General features: G+C 48.0%; 1 protein-coding gene across 2 annotated transcripts in view; it reads left to right on the top strand.

Moving 5' to 3' along the window:
* HTT (huntingtin) overlaps positions 1-14,197 on the top strand; it is a 1,416,422-nt gene that overhangs the window by 879,506 nt on the left and 522,719 nt on the right. The gene's annotated exons all lie outside the window — the stretch shown is intronic.

The following is a 14,197-nucleotide window of genomic DNA, read 5'->3' as shown; positions in this document are numbered from 1 at the left end:
TCACACAGCATGAAATGAGTGTGGAGGAACTCCGGATAAAGCCAGTCTTCTTTGTAAGACATAAGAAATGTAGATCTGCACACTATTTATTTATTTTTTTACCACAAACTTTATTGGTTTTTCAAAAGCAATTTTTTTTTAGATGCAACCAGTCCCTCCAACGCAGGAGAGGCTCTTATATTCAGTGCGATAGCCAGATCCAGAAACATATTGCATACCGGTCATATTACACATAAAATATAAAGTTGGCATTAGGAGAGTAAGGACCAGTTTTTGACATCCTTAACATCAGAGTTGCTATGGTATACTCTTGGTTCTGGATAAAACAATTTCTCCCTTTGTAGGAAAGTAGCATCTTTCTGACATAGTTACCCCCACTTTTTGCCTGGTGTCATTGTTTTTAGACTCTAGTATACCGGGATCCTGCTAATCAGGACTCCAGTGGCTGTGCTCTGTCCTCTAAATTTGATTGCTGTTAAACCTTTACACTCCACAGCATACTGGTGCACCCATGTAAGTCTCTAGTATATAGTACTTAGGTACCATGGGCATTGGTACAACAGGGGTCCCGTATGGGCTGCAGCATGCATTGTGACACCCATAGGGGCCCATGCAAAATTGTGAGTACAGGCCTGCCTTTACATACTCTGTGAAATGGTGCATGTACCTTTCCCCCAGATATAAGGTTTGCCTTACATCATGGCCACTGGACTCTGACCATATAAGTCACCCATAATGTATGCCTTTCAGCCCAAAGGCAGGGTACGCGGTTCTCAGTGTGAGGGCCCTCCAAACTCCATTGTCTGGGTTCGTAAGTGCAGGGAAGCCATCTTAAGGTTTGTAATGGACACTGGTAACACGAGATGTCCAGTTACAAAATGGCTTCACTGAACCTACTCATGTTTGTTATCAAACATTTAGAATTTTGCAACTACACTGATTCCAGTGCTGGTTGAGACCATGTTTTTTGGGGGTTCCCTAGGGGATCCACCATGTCTGCCTGTACAGCCTTGCAGGGTCGGCATGCCACTCTGTGCTGCTGCCGACCCCAGACACTGCTCTGCCCTCCTGTTGCTGAGCCTAACTCGGGCAGGGAAAGGCAGAACAAAGGATTTCCTTTAGAAATTAGAAACAGGTGTCACTGGGCTGGGGTGGGGGTGTCTCTGAGCACCACCAGACTGCTTCGAGGGGGCACATTTAGTGCCCTCCTTGCATTAACCAGTTTACTCCAGTGCAGGAGCCCCTGTGCCTGCTGCCAATTGATTAATTCGTGGGGGCTCCTTCAACTGGCTTTCCTTCCTCCTGAAGGCCTGCCCTGACTCCCTTTCAAGGGTCGAGTCATTAGGACCTTGCTGGTTCTCCAAAACCTGCAATCTTGCTTGCATCAGCTATTTGCATTTGCCCAGGCTTGTTAACCATAAACTGATCCAGCCTCCTACACCTTCCCCCCACAACTAGACATCAACCCGATATATGTATATCGGTTGCAGCATAGATAGCGGTGTGTAGCAACGGCCGTACAGCCTGATACCTGATATCTTTACAGTGCACCGGTGGTTGTAGTGCTTTGTAGCATGTTCATTAAGCCATAGACTAGAGCTGTCCTCTTGCCATGGTGTGAGGCCAGGCAAAGGCGTTCTCACAGGAGCATAAAAAATCCAGTGTCACAGGGCAGAGTCTGGAGTGCACGTTTAGTTATCATCTGTTTCTTGGGTCCTAAAGGACTCTAAAAGTGTGTCCCATTCCAGTGCTATCAGTCGTTTTCCCAATCCCCTGTACTCTTCTTGGCGCAGTGCATCACTTCTCTGCCAGACCCCATCTCTCTACCTCCTCCCTCCACTGGGCCACAGTAGGTGCTGTGGATGATTTCCATCTCCTAGTTAGGAACCGCTTAGCTAATAGTAGTGCCGAATCAGCAAAGCGCACCATCACCTCAGCACCCTTAGACAAAGATATAGACCCAGTATCCTATTCTCAAACAGTTGCTAATCATTCCTTTCAGCGAGTTCCGTTAGGGCAGTATGGATCTGTGTCCAGTATGAGGATAGCACAGGACAGGACCACAACATATTTAACAAGTCAGTATCTGGTCAAGACATCAGGTACATGCAGATGAGACAGCTGAAAATATTGTATGAAGCCTGTGTAGTGTGAGATATGCACAGTGTAATATGGAGACCTGGTAACTTTGAATTTGGAGTTGCGGGAAATTCTTCTGGGATATCGAAGAAGTGTTGACTGTTGTTTGTCTCTGAGGTCTGGGGCCAGGTCCTCTTCCCATCAGGTCCAAAGGGGTGTTAGCGAGGTCAATAAATGTGCCTGGTCCCAGTATAACCATCTGGTCAGATGTCTAACAAGGCCCGTTGTGTGCATGTTCGGGTGCTGGCGGCTCCGCTTCCTCGGGAGCCCAATAATTTTTTATATATCTCCTGATACTAGTGTATGTTAGGACTATGGAGTCAGGCTCTGTGCATAAGTAAAATCGGCGTGCTGCAAAAGGAAACAGTTGCTAAACAATGCCCAGAGCTTAGTGACCCCACCCTGCTTCCAAATATATAAGCACCGTTCGTTACTGTACCAACTGATGTTGGAAGAGCTAGCAGTGGTATATTTGGAGCATATGGTGTTGCCGGTGCAGTGTATTTCCTAGTGATCTTCCAGTACGTCAGAGCAACTTATAGGGAGGCACTCGTACCCGGGCAAATCAGTCTGTGCAGTTTACCCAGTTACAGCACACCCTGTGTGTAATTAAACTTGTAAAGGTTGCGTCTGGCTAACCTGTAGGAAAGCCACTGCAGCTGGACTGCTAAGCAATATGCTTTAAAGTCTGGGGCTCCCATCCCAAGAGAGCTGTAGCTTAGCAAGGCTTACGCTTCTCCTGCCACTGCCCAACACTTTGATCTATCAGACGAGTGTTTAACAATTTAAAGAAACAACCCGGAATCACTATTGATAAATTCACAAAAAAACTGGAGCAGGCACCAGAGCATCACCATTTTGGCAAGTGCAAGCCGGCCTGCCACCGACAATAGCAATATGGTCCAGAAGTTAATCTGTGACCTGAGAGATGTGATCGCCATCTGTAGGTTCCCTTCCAGTCAATCTGTTGGTTCTCTGTATACCTGAATTCCTAAGTATTTAAATATAGTTGTGCCACCTGTATGGATTTATCACCAAAGGGTATGGTTGGTCCAATTCATGTATCTGGAAATAAAAATGCATGTGACTTGTCGAAGTTTATGTGGAATCCTCAAAGTTTTGCAAAATCACTGAATGTCTGTGCAACCATGGGGAGATTTGTGTGAAGATGTTTGTAATACAGTACCATGTCATCTGCATATACAGACGTTGCAAGGATTGTGCGCCCAATGAGTGTCCCCCAGTGTTGTGCCCCTTGTTGAAGTCCCTGTGCCAGCGGTTCCAATGCTATCACAAAGAGTATGGGGGACACGGGGGGAAGCCCTACTTAGTTCAGCGGAAAATAGGATATGTGTCTGAGATGTTAGCACCCGTATGCACCCTCGCAGTAGGAGAGGTGTTACAATTTGACCCATTGTATATACCCGGAAGGGATCCCAAATCTTTGAAGGGCAGCCAGCATGTAGTCCCACCCCAGGGTGTCAGATGCCTGCTGTAGATCCAACGAAAGGCATCCAGCCCATGGGTAGTGGACTTGGGTACCATCCATAATAACATACAGTCGACGCATATTCAAGGAAGTATTATGGCCCCACTAGTGGGGAAGCCTCTATCAGATGCCTACTTTTCTCTGTACAGTAGGCATCTGATAGAGACTTCTAGCTGCAGATACCTTACCTTAGAAGTCCCTGGCATCAGCTTCGAATTTGGATTTTTTCTGCTGCGCGGTACCTTACACGCGCCGTCGAGTGGCGTCGTTCGGATCCGCGTGCATCATCCAGCTCCGCATTGCGTCGTTGGAACCATCTGTGACATCACGGTCTTCTATATAGGCACCACCTTGGGGCGCATATGTCAGTTTTTTTTCCTTTCGTGCCGGTTAAGCACAGATCCGGGAAGAGCTACCCTTTTTTCGACGGTCTGAACGATGTCTTTGAGAAAGATGGTATTCAAACCGTGTAATGCATGTCATCGCACCATGTCTCTTATGGATCCACACCAGGTGTTTCTCTGGTCCCTTGAAAAGCACCACGATTCCATGTCTTATTTCGACTTTCGGACCAGAGCTCCTAAGGCTATGAGAGAGAGATCTCGCTAGTTTCTAGCAGCCCGGCAGCCGTCTCCGGTTACGGTCCCACTCTAGCAGGAGGTTGCGGCACCGCTCCAGGAGCCCCAAGTCATCTTCCTCGCATTCGAGGTTTTCGGGGCATTCAGGTAAGAGGCACAAGAAGAAGTCCATGCAGACTTCGACTTAGCCATGCCCGTCAGCCGACGAGGCGTTGAGGGACATCGGCGTCATCGCCAGGGCCGACTCCGCGTCTTCCCCCTTTTCCGGAGACCGGAGCGACCCCGCTCAAATCAAAGAATTTTACAAGGCTATGCGCCTTTTTCTTGAGCGGGCTGCACCCTCGGGTGGATATTCGGGTCCCAGGGCGTCAGCAGGGGACCCAACGGCGACGCTCCCACCACCACTGGCGCCCATTGGTGGTGGTAGCCCCATACTCATTCCGGATGATTTGGAGCTAGATCGAAGTCGTACTATGCCGATTCCGATTTCAAAGGCGCCGATTCAGCCTAGATCAGTGCCTGAGGCTTATTCAGAACAACCAGGCACAGGAGTGGAATGGGAGAGGTCTGAGGACCCTTTAGAATATGGATTGAAGCATGAACAGGACTGGCGAGTGGACTGGATACTTTTCCATATGCTGGCATGCTCTTTCCTCTTGCTGTGGCTACGGAGGAGGGTGCATCTTATGCCATGGTGGTGCGTAGGACAGCTGAGGTCTTGGACCTAGACTTGCCTACGGTGCCAGTCAGGACTAATCTGACGGAGGTGCTTCAGCCGGGGGTTGCTACATCGGAGCCGATGTTACCCTTTAATGAAGCCCTCACAGGATGTCCTTCTGGGAACATGGTCCAAACCCAGCACAGGGGCTCCTGTGAGTAGGATAATCGGCCACCGCCATAGACCTGCTCCAAATGACCCTAGTTTCCTCACCCAACACCCCACCCCAGAGAGCTTTGTGGTCCAAGCCTCCACTTCAGTGGTGCCTTCCCTTCCGCCCCTCCGGATCGGGAATCCAAGAGGCTGGAACAATTTGGAAATAAGTTGTTTTCTTCCTCCAGCCTGGCGCTGAGGTCAGTAAACACCTCTTGCCTATCGGGTCATTTTTCTCCATGCTTTATGGGATACGTGGCACAGGTGCTGCCCCAGGTCCCGGAGGGTGTACAGGATTCTCTCACCCAGGCTGTCAAGGTTGGGAGAGATGCAGCCAAGTTTACTATTAGGTGTGGCTTGGACACAACCGACTCTCTGGGCAGGGCGATTTCTTTGACAGTGGCCCTCCGTCGCCCCACCTGGCTACATTCTACTGGCTTTTCGGAGAATGTCCAGTCTAGTTTGATGGACATGCCTTTTGATGGCTCTCGCCTTTTTGGTGAGAAGGCAGACTCTGCACTTGAGAGGTTCAAGGATTCTCGAGCTATGGCCAGATCTTTGGGCCTTTCAATGCCGGCTTAGCAGTCTGTTTTTCGTCCCTTTCGAGGTTTCAGAAGGGGCGCGGTACCACGCCAGCCAGAAGTTAGCCACCGTCCTCCAGCTTCACAGCATTCGGTGCGAGGACAAGGTTGTGGTAGCGTTGGATCCAGAGGATCTGGCCAGAGGTTGGCCACCACACTGCCCCCCTCTTCCGCAGCGCCCAAGCCCTCCTAGTATGGTTTAGCAAAGACCATATCTGTCCGGTTGGAGGGAGGATTCAATTTCATCTCCCTCACTGGCAGTCCATCACAGCAGGCAAATGGGTCTTGCAGATCATACAGAAGGGCTATTCCCTCCCCTTCCAGTCTTTCCCTCCATCTAACCCTCCAGTAAAACAATGGCTGATGAGGGATCATTTGGCCTTCCTCCGCGAGGAAGTTACAGCTCTTTTGGCCAAGGGAGCCATAGAAAGGGTCCCGATGTCAGAAGTAGGCAGTGGTTGTTATTCCTGCTACTTTGATTCCCAAAAGGACCAAGGGCTTTTGCCCTATCCTGGATTTAAGGGACGTCAATCTCTTCCTCAAAAAGGAGAAATTCAAGATGCTCACTCTTGCTCAGGTCTTGTCTGCTCTAGACCAAGGAGACTGGATGGTAGCGTTGGACTTGCAGGATACGTATTTTCACATCCCCATCCTGCCCGTACACAGGCGTTACTTGTGGTTCAAGGTGGGCCACAAGCACTTTGTTTACCTTGCTCCCTTTCACCAGTGCCCCTCGGGGGTTCACAAAAGTGATGGTCATGGTGATGGTGGCACCTCATCTGCACAGGTTAGGGATTTCAATTTTCTCCTACCTGGACCACTGGCTGTTGAAGGCTACGATGCCTCAAGGTCTTGTCACCCACCTCCAGACGATGGCGAACCTCTTGCACTCTCTGGGGTTCACTATAAATGTTCCAAAGTCACACCTGACTCCCTCTCAGGAGCTCCCTTTCATCGGAGCTGTTCTGGACACAGTGCAGTATTGGGCCTATCCTCCCGAGCAGCGAGTCTTGGATATTCAGGTTATGATACCAATGTTTCGGCCTCTATCCTGGATTTCGGTGAGACAGACTCTGAGGCTGTGGGAACTCATGGCTTCCTGCATCCTATTAGTCAAGCTTGCCAGATGGCATATGAGGGCTCTGCACTGGGAACTGAAGTTCCAGTGGGCACATCATCAGGGAAATCTTACCGACATGGTTCAGATCTCGGAGGGGAACTGCAAAGGATCTGCAATGGTGGTTAGTGAACTGCGATTGGGTCAAGGGCAGACTCCTATCCCTTCCCCAACTAGATTTTACAGTAGTGACAGATGCATCCTTCCTTCAAACACAAGCTTTATTCGATCAACTGATCATCAAAGCAATATACAATAAATATCATCATACAAATATAAAATACAGTTTCATTTTTAAGATCATATTAACAATTAAAAGGTCACCCCACTACCCCATCTAAAAATGTCTCATCCAACAGTTCTTAAAATCCATTACTAACATAAAAATTGCGTATACGCCATGCTGCCAATAAGTACTTGCTAACAGCGTATATTAAAACTTTAGAACAATGACTTTTTAAAATCCTCAGAGCTAATGCACATTTCCTTATTCCCATTTCCCGACACATATTACAGATCCACTTGGACCTAGGGGATGAGTACGTGGGGCAAAAAAACATAAAATGTTCAACTGTTTCAGAGGTGGTACCACACAAAGGACATATATGTTATTTACTGCATTTGCTCCCCATCTACACATCAGAGTCTTCAATGGCAGGGTCCCAAAGCGGAATCTGGCATATAGGCTTTTGCCTAAAATATCTGGTGTGATATCTAGATATAATTCAAACTGTGGGTACCACCTGATGTCAATAAAAAGGTTGGTTAGGCGACCACAAGATTTACGACTAATGAAATCATTCCTCTCGTGGGACCAATAAACGCACTTCAACACTTTTGAATGGACTTTTTCAAGTTTGTGGGGGTTCTCCTAATAGTCTCCTAGACCCAGGTTGCTAACCCAACTAGATACATGCTTGACCCACGGGATAGTGGCTGAATTAGGACACTTTAACAGGTCTAAAAGTGAGGTTTTGTAAGCATCTAGTTTGGGGACAGTCCATAGCCTTACCCAATATAAAAGAAGTCTTAAAATAATTAGGTCGGCTATCCGTTTTAGTCCCAGATCTAGGACAGAAGCATCACTTCTCGGATGAGGTGGCTATCTGGGAGAAGTGGAGATCAGGGGCCTCTGGTCTCCGGCGGAATCTGGACTCCGTATCAACTTGTTGGAGCTTCGGGCGATCCAGCTAGCATTAAAGGCATTTCTTCCTGTTCTGAAAGGGAAGGTAGTGCAGGTGTTCACATACAACACTACTGCAATGTGGTACTGCAACTCAGCCGGCGATGCTTAGCAGATCATGAATGGTGTCTCCACTCGGAGGTGGCAAAAGGACTCGTTCAGCAGTAGGGAGTGCCTTAGTTAGATCTGTTTGCCTCCGAAGAGAATGCGCAATGTCAGCAGTATTGCACGTTGGAATTTCCAAGGCGGCTATCGCTAGGCAATGCTTTTCGTCGCGAGTGGAGCTCAGGCCTCCTCTGCGCCTTTCCACTCATACCACTTCTGCACAGAGTTCTCAAGAAAATCAAGAATGACCGGGTCCAAGTAATGCTAGTGGCTCCAGATTGGGCACGAAGAGTCTGGTATCCAGAGCTTCTCAAAATGAGCATCAGTCTTCCAATCAGGTTGCCTCTTCAGAAGGATCTTCTGTCGCTGCAGCAGGAGAAGTTTCTCCACCCGAACCTGTTAACTCTGCGACTTCATGCGTGGAGATTGAGCGGCGGCAGTTGATGGTTTATGACCTCCCTCCCGAAGTCTGTGATGTCATTCTGGCAGCCAGGCTTCCCTCTACTAGGACGGTTTAAGCCTGCCATTGGAAACATTTTCTTGTACAGAGAGGTCTATTGATCCTCTTTCTTCTTCTCTTTCTAATATCCTTCTGTTCATTCTGTCACTTGCCGAACAGGGTTCACCCTTAGGGACTCTTAAGGGCTATCTTTCTGCCTTAACGGCTTTTCTTCGCTTGCCTGATGAACAGTCTTTGTTTGAGTCTCCTATTGTACAGAGATTCTTAAAAGGGCTTGTACATATGTTTCCACCTACGCCTTTGTGATGCCCCTGTGGAATCTTAATCTAGTGCTTACTTTTCTAATGTGTGCTCCTTTTGAGCCTTTACATAATTGTCCTCTCCGGCTGCTTTCTATCAAAACAGCCTTCTTAGTGGTGATCACATCTGCCAGGAGAGTGTATGAGATGCAGGCTTTAACATCGAAACCGCCATATCTCACGATATATCCTGATAAGGTAGTCCTCAGAACTCGGTCCCTCTTTCCTCCCCAAGGTGGTGACCCCTTTCCATCTGGGTCAAAATATCACCCTGCTCACCTTCTTTGCTCCACCGCATCCCTCTAAAGAAGAGGAGCGTCTCCATCGGCTGGACCCCAAAAAGAGCATTATTATTCTACCTTGACCACACAAAAGAGTTCTGGGTGGATGACCAACTATTTGTGGGGTACGCTGGTGCAAAGAAGGGGCGGGCAGTCCAGAAACCAACCATTTCGCGCTGGGTCGTTCTTTGCATTAACATTTGCCATGCTTTGGCTAAGAAGCAGCCTCCTGAGAGCTTGAGAGCTCACTCTACCAGAGGGAAAGCTGCTACCACAGTGTTAGCTCGAGGCGTGCTGATACTAGACACCTGCCAAGCGGCAACACGGGCTTCCTTGCACACGTTTGCAAGACACTACTGCCTGGATAGCCAGGTTAGAAGAGAGGGATATTTTGCTCGTTCGGTCCTGCAGGACTTCCTTGTGTGAAGTATATCTAAGCAGCCCACTGCCAGGAGCTCTAGCTTGGGTATCTATTCTAATGTAAGGAATCTGCAGCTAGAAGTCTCTATCAAATGAACAAGTTACTTACCTTCAGTAACAAATTATCTGGTAGAGGATCTATCTAGCTGCAGATTCCTTACACCCACCCAAGTCTCCACGCTCTGCAGATATATATTATGTTTTTCAGATTTTTACCTTTTCTCCAGGGCATGTCTTTTTGCTCAGACAATGAGAAAAAAGTTGGTTCTTCCATGACTCTGCGCTTCTGGCGTGGGAAGTTGTGGAAAAGAACTGACGTATGCTTGCTGGGGTGGTGCCTATATAGAAGACCGGGATGTCACAGACGGCTCCAACGATGCTGACGACGCCACGCCATGCGGAGCCGGACGACGCACGTAAATCCGAACAACGCCACCCGACGGCATGCTCAGGGTACAGCTCAGCAGAAAAATTCCAGATTCGAAGCTGACGCCAGGGAATTCTATGGTAAGGAATCTACAGCTAGGTAGAGTATCTACCAGATAATTTGTTACCGTAGGTAAGTAACTTGTTCATCTATTGTTTTAGCCAGAGTTTCACAGGTCGCACCGTCCTCTAGTAACCTTGGGTGTAGGCGCCATGTGGGTATAGGAGTCAGTACTCAGCCCCAGGACAGTGTCAGTTCCAGTGGGTTATGGTCAGATAGGGTTTTTCCTAAGTACCTAGTGTGGGTAATATTATTCAGGATCGATGTAGTGCAAAGTATTTGATCCAGATGCGCATGTAGCGGGAGAAGGAACATGCTATCATTCTTACGTTATGGCTACACCAGGCATTCTTTAATGTTCAACTCCGTATTCCAGTTCTGTAGGGCTTTGGCCTAGCGAATCGAGCCAGTACCCAGCAAAGGAGGATGTGAACGATTTAAGTCTGCATCAAGTACAGCAATAAAATCCCCACCCAGGATCCAAGGGTATGGTTTCCAGTCTGCTAAGACCATGGGCAGGTGTGTAAGAAATATGTCTTGTTCTGTATTCAGGGTGTACATGCTTCCCAGCATGACCGGTTACCCGTCTAGGGTGTCCCCAAGTAGGGCATATGTACCTTGTGCATCAATCCTAGTGTCCTGGGCCATGAAGGGGGCCCCAGTGTGAACCCACACAGCTGCTCCCCGCGTGAAGGAGGAATATGTGGTGTGAAAAATCTGACCCCCTCCATTTGTTATGTAATTTGAGGGCCTCAGAGGTAGTGGGGTGACTTTCCTATGTGCACCTGTCTGTGATGTAATTGGGCAAGTAGTCTAAGATGTTTGTGTATAGAGCCCATGCCTCAGACAGTCCAGGTGATTATGTTGTAATGGCATGCAGCAGACATTATCCCTCAACGTGTTAAAGTATGAGGAATTGTATGTAAGCATACAGGAGGTGGTATAAATTGCATAAATCAAGTGGATCGATGTCTATGAAACAAGAACGTAAACAGCAATCCCCCCCAATACATGGTCAGCGATGTGAACCAGTTCGACCAAAATTGTGTAACTTAACATAATAACAATAATAGAATAATTTGTGCACTTGCTTGTGGGGTGTGCTGTGTAAGTCCAACAAACATTTCTAAAGCGACAGTGACTAACTCTATGGAAGTCAATTAACTCAGTCCAAGACCGGAATCTGACACCCAAGTGGTGTTTGATGAGATCACAAAGGAGGGGAAACACGTCTTAATCATGAATCCGGATTTTCAGTGACAATCTTGATAGTATGAGTTATATAGGAAATCATTAGCGTGGTCGCCAATTATCGCTGGAGCTACCCATCATTCCTTACTGTAGAAGACAATTTGTGGGGGGCATCATGTCCATTCAGTCCTCAGGGGTAGTAGTAATATCCCCCTGCCTTCCCCAGGCCGGCCAGTTCCAACATTACTATACTTACTAAACCTTCAGCCCAGCAAATTGTTGGCTGTCTCCAAATCTGAGTAAGATGCACTGTCCGCTGAGGAGCTTGTAGTGGTAGTTCATCGGTCTTCTCCAAAGGGAGGTTGCAGTGGCTGGCGTGGTTGGTTTTCCAAGGCCTGCCCTGGCATCGGAGCTATAGGCCCATCATTAGTTGCTCAAATTCACATCTTTATCACTGTGTCTTGGGCCGAAGAGACTGTGAGTTCCTGGGTGTAGGAAGCTGGCTCTGTATATACTATATCAAAATGAGATATAGTCTGCACAGAGTCCAGGGGTTCCCCAGAGGTTTAACAGAGGCTAATGTGGCTAATATTAATGCTCTCTTTTGTGGGAGTGTGGTAGAGCAGTTAGGCTTATCAGAGAGTGGTGCAAAGCATTTGTTGTACACTCAGAGGCAATAAATGAAGCACAGACTAAAGGACTAACACCAGGTCAATTGTTTTTATATAGCAAAAATATATTTTGTTATTTTTTATTTCTAGAACCACAAGATTCAAATTGCAGGTAAGTACATTTGCAAGTAAGTATCCAACATATGTATCAATACCACTTGTTTCAATTTGGCAAGTTGAATGGGTTTTCACGGAAATAGCAAATATCAGTTTTATAAGTTGACAGTGCAATTTTCAGAAACAGTTCTTGGGGGGGGGGGGGACAAAAAGTTAGTATAATTTTGATGTAAGTACAAGACTTACAGTTCCAGTCTCCGGGGGGTTAGGATGTCCGCAGGTTGGGGTTCAAGTTAACCCAAAACACCCATCACCAGCTGTAGGGAGCTGACCTGGTGTGTGATCACCACCTGCGGTGTTATCACCTTATACCAAGCCCAGGTATCCCCTATTAGTTAGGTGTAGACAGTGTCTAGGAGGTCAGGCTCTCTAGAGGTAGCTGTGGATGAGCAGCCAAGACTTATCTATGAGACATGCAAAGCTTATGCAATACCACTGTAGTCACACAGCACTTTACACACATGAAAGAACCACACAGTGTTACGATAAAAGGTACTTTACTATGGTAACACAAATACTAAAATACTATATAGGTAATACTGCACCTGGAGGTAAGTAAACACACTATAATATGCACATTAGAAGTCAGTAATTAGCATCAAAGACAATAGAAAACAGTAAAAGCAGTAATAAGTACTGGAGACCCTAAAGAGGGACCGAACCACATACTAAGAAAGTAGAATTCGAAGGTCAGGTCCCCACCCAAGGAAGTGGAATCGGTAGAGGGGAGCTTGAGAAAATAGGAAACCCATACGGTAAGTACCAGAGTGCCCCCCAGTGACCAGAAGAAGAAAGGTAATTACCTGGTTCTCCCCAAACCCACCAAAAGGACTTCAGAGAAGGATATTGCAAGACCCAGACAAGACTGCAAGAGACCAAAGGTGGATCCTGGAAGAGCGAGACCTGGAAAAGAAGGGGACCTAGTCCAGTTCACGTTGGAGTGTCCCGTGGTGGCAGGAGCCACTACCCCATCTGTATGTGGATGCAGGACCAGGTTGACGGTGAACAAAGACAGTCAGCAGTGCAGCACTGGAGCAACTAAAGAGTTCCTGAGTGATAGTCGACGTCGCATGCCGGAAGAAAGATTGCAGTCGGTCAGTGGTGTAGAAAAACTACCAACAAGCCTTGGCGAAGGCACATGTCGTTGGAGAAGAAATGTGGGGCTGCCGGGGACCAGCAAGGTCCAGGAGGACTCATCCCACAGAGGGGAGTCCCGGGTGACCCTCAGCAGTGAGAAGAGTCACAGGAAGAGGAGGCGGACCCCACAGGTGACCCACAGTCAGCAAGCACAGGAGTCGCAGAGAGGCCCACACAGCACACCTAGAAAGGATTCCTTCATCGCAGGAGAAGCACGCAGAGGGCTTTACATCGCAGGGAAGAGTGCTGGGGGCTACATGGAGCCTGACGATCCCATGGAGGAGATGCCAACAACCCTTGGTAGCTGCAAGAGATGTGGTGCACGGGGTACTGTCTAGCATGAAGAGGCAAGGGCTTACCTTTTTGACACTTTCGATTCAAGGTGGCAGAATCAAGTGGCCACCTAGAGGAGCTCTGGGCACCACCCCTGGGGTAGTGATAGACAGGGGAGTGGTTACTCCCCTTTCCGTTGTCCAGTTTTGCACCAAAGCAGGGACTGGAGGTCCCTGAACCTGTGCAGACTGGTTTAGGCAAGCAGGGCACCAAATGTCACCTTCAAAGCATACCAGTGTCTTGGGAAGGCTACCTCTCCCAATCCATGTAACACCTATTTCCAAAGGGAGAGGGTGTTGCCTCCCTCTCCCAAAGAAAATCCTTTGTTCTGCCTTCCTGGGCTTGAGCTGGTCAAGCAACAGGATGGTAGAAAACCTGTCTAGGATTGCAGCAGCATGGGCTGCCCGAAAAATCCCTTCGAATTGGTAGGAGCAAAGCTGGGGGTCCTCTAAGGAGCCCCTAGAGTGAATGGAATTATACAAACAATACTGGCAACAGTATTGGGGTATGATTCCAACATGTTTTATTCCAAACATGCCCAGGTTTGGAGTTACCATTATGTAGTGACCTATGTCCAGTTCATAGATAAAATGGCTTCCCTGCACTCATGAAGTCCAGGAGAATGGAGCTGGAGTTCGTGAAGGCACCTCTGCTCATGCAGGGATGCCCTCACACACAGGTTCTTGCACCCTGCCCTCTGGGATAGGAGGGCCTGCCATAGGGGTGACTTACAGTGAC

The sequence above is a fragment of the Pleurodeles waltl genome, chromosome 1_2 (genome assembly GCF_031143425.1).
Source record: "Pleurodeles waltl isolate 20211129_DDA chromosome 1_2, aPleWal1.hap1.20221129, whole genome shotgun sequence".
Lineage (NCBI taxonomy): Eukaryota > Metazoa > Chordata > Amphibia > Caudata > Salamandridae > Pleurodeles > Pleurodeles waltl.
The sequence above is the reverse complement of the archived record's forward strand: the minus strand, read 5'-3'. Positions and strand labels throughout refer to the sequence as shown.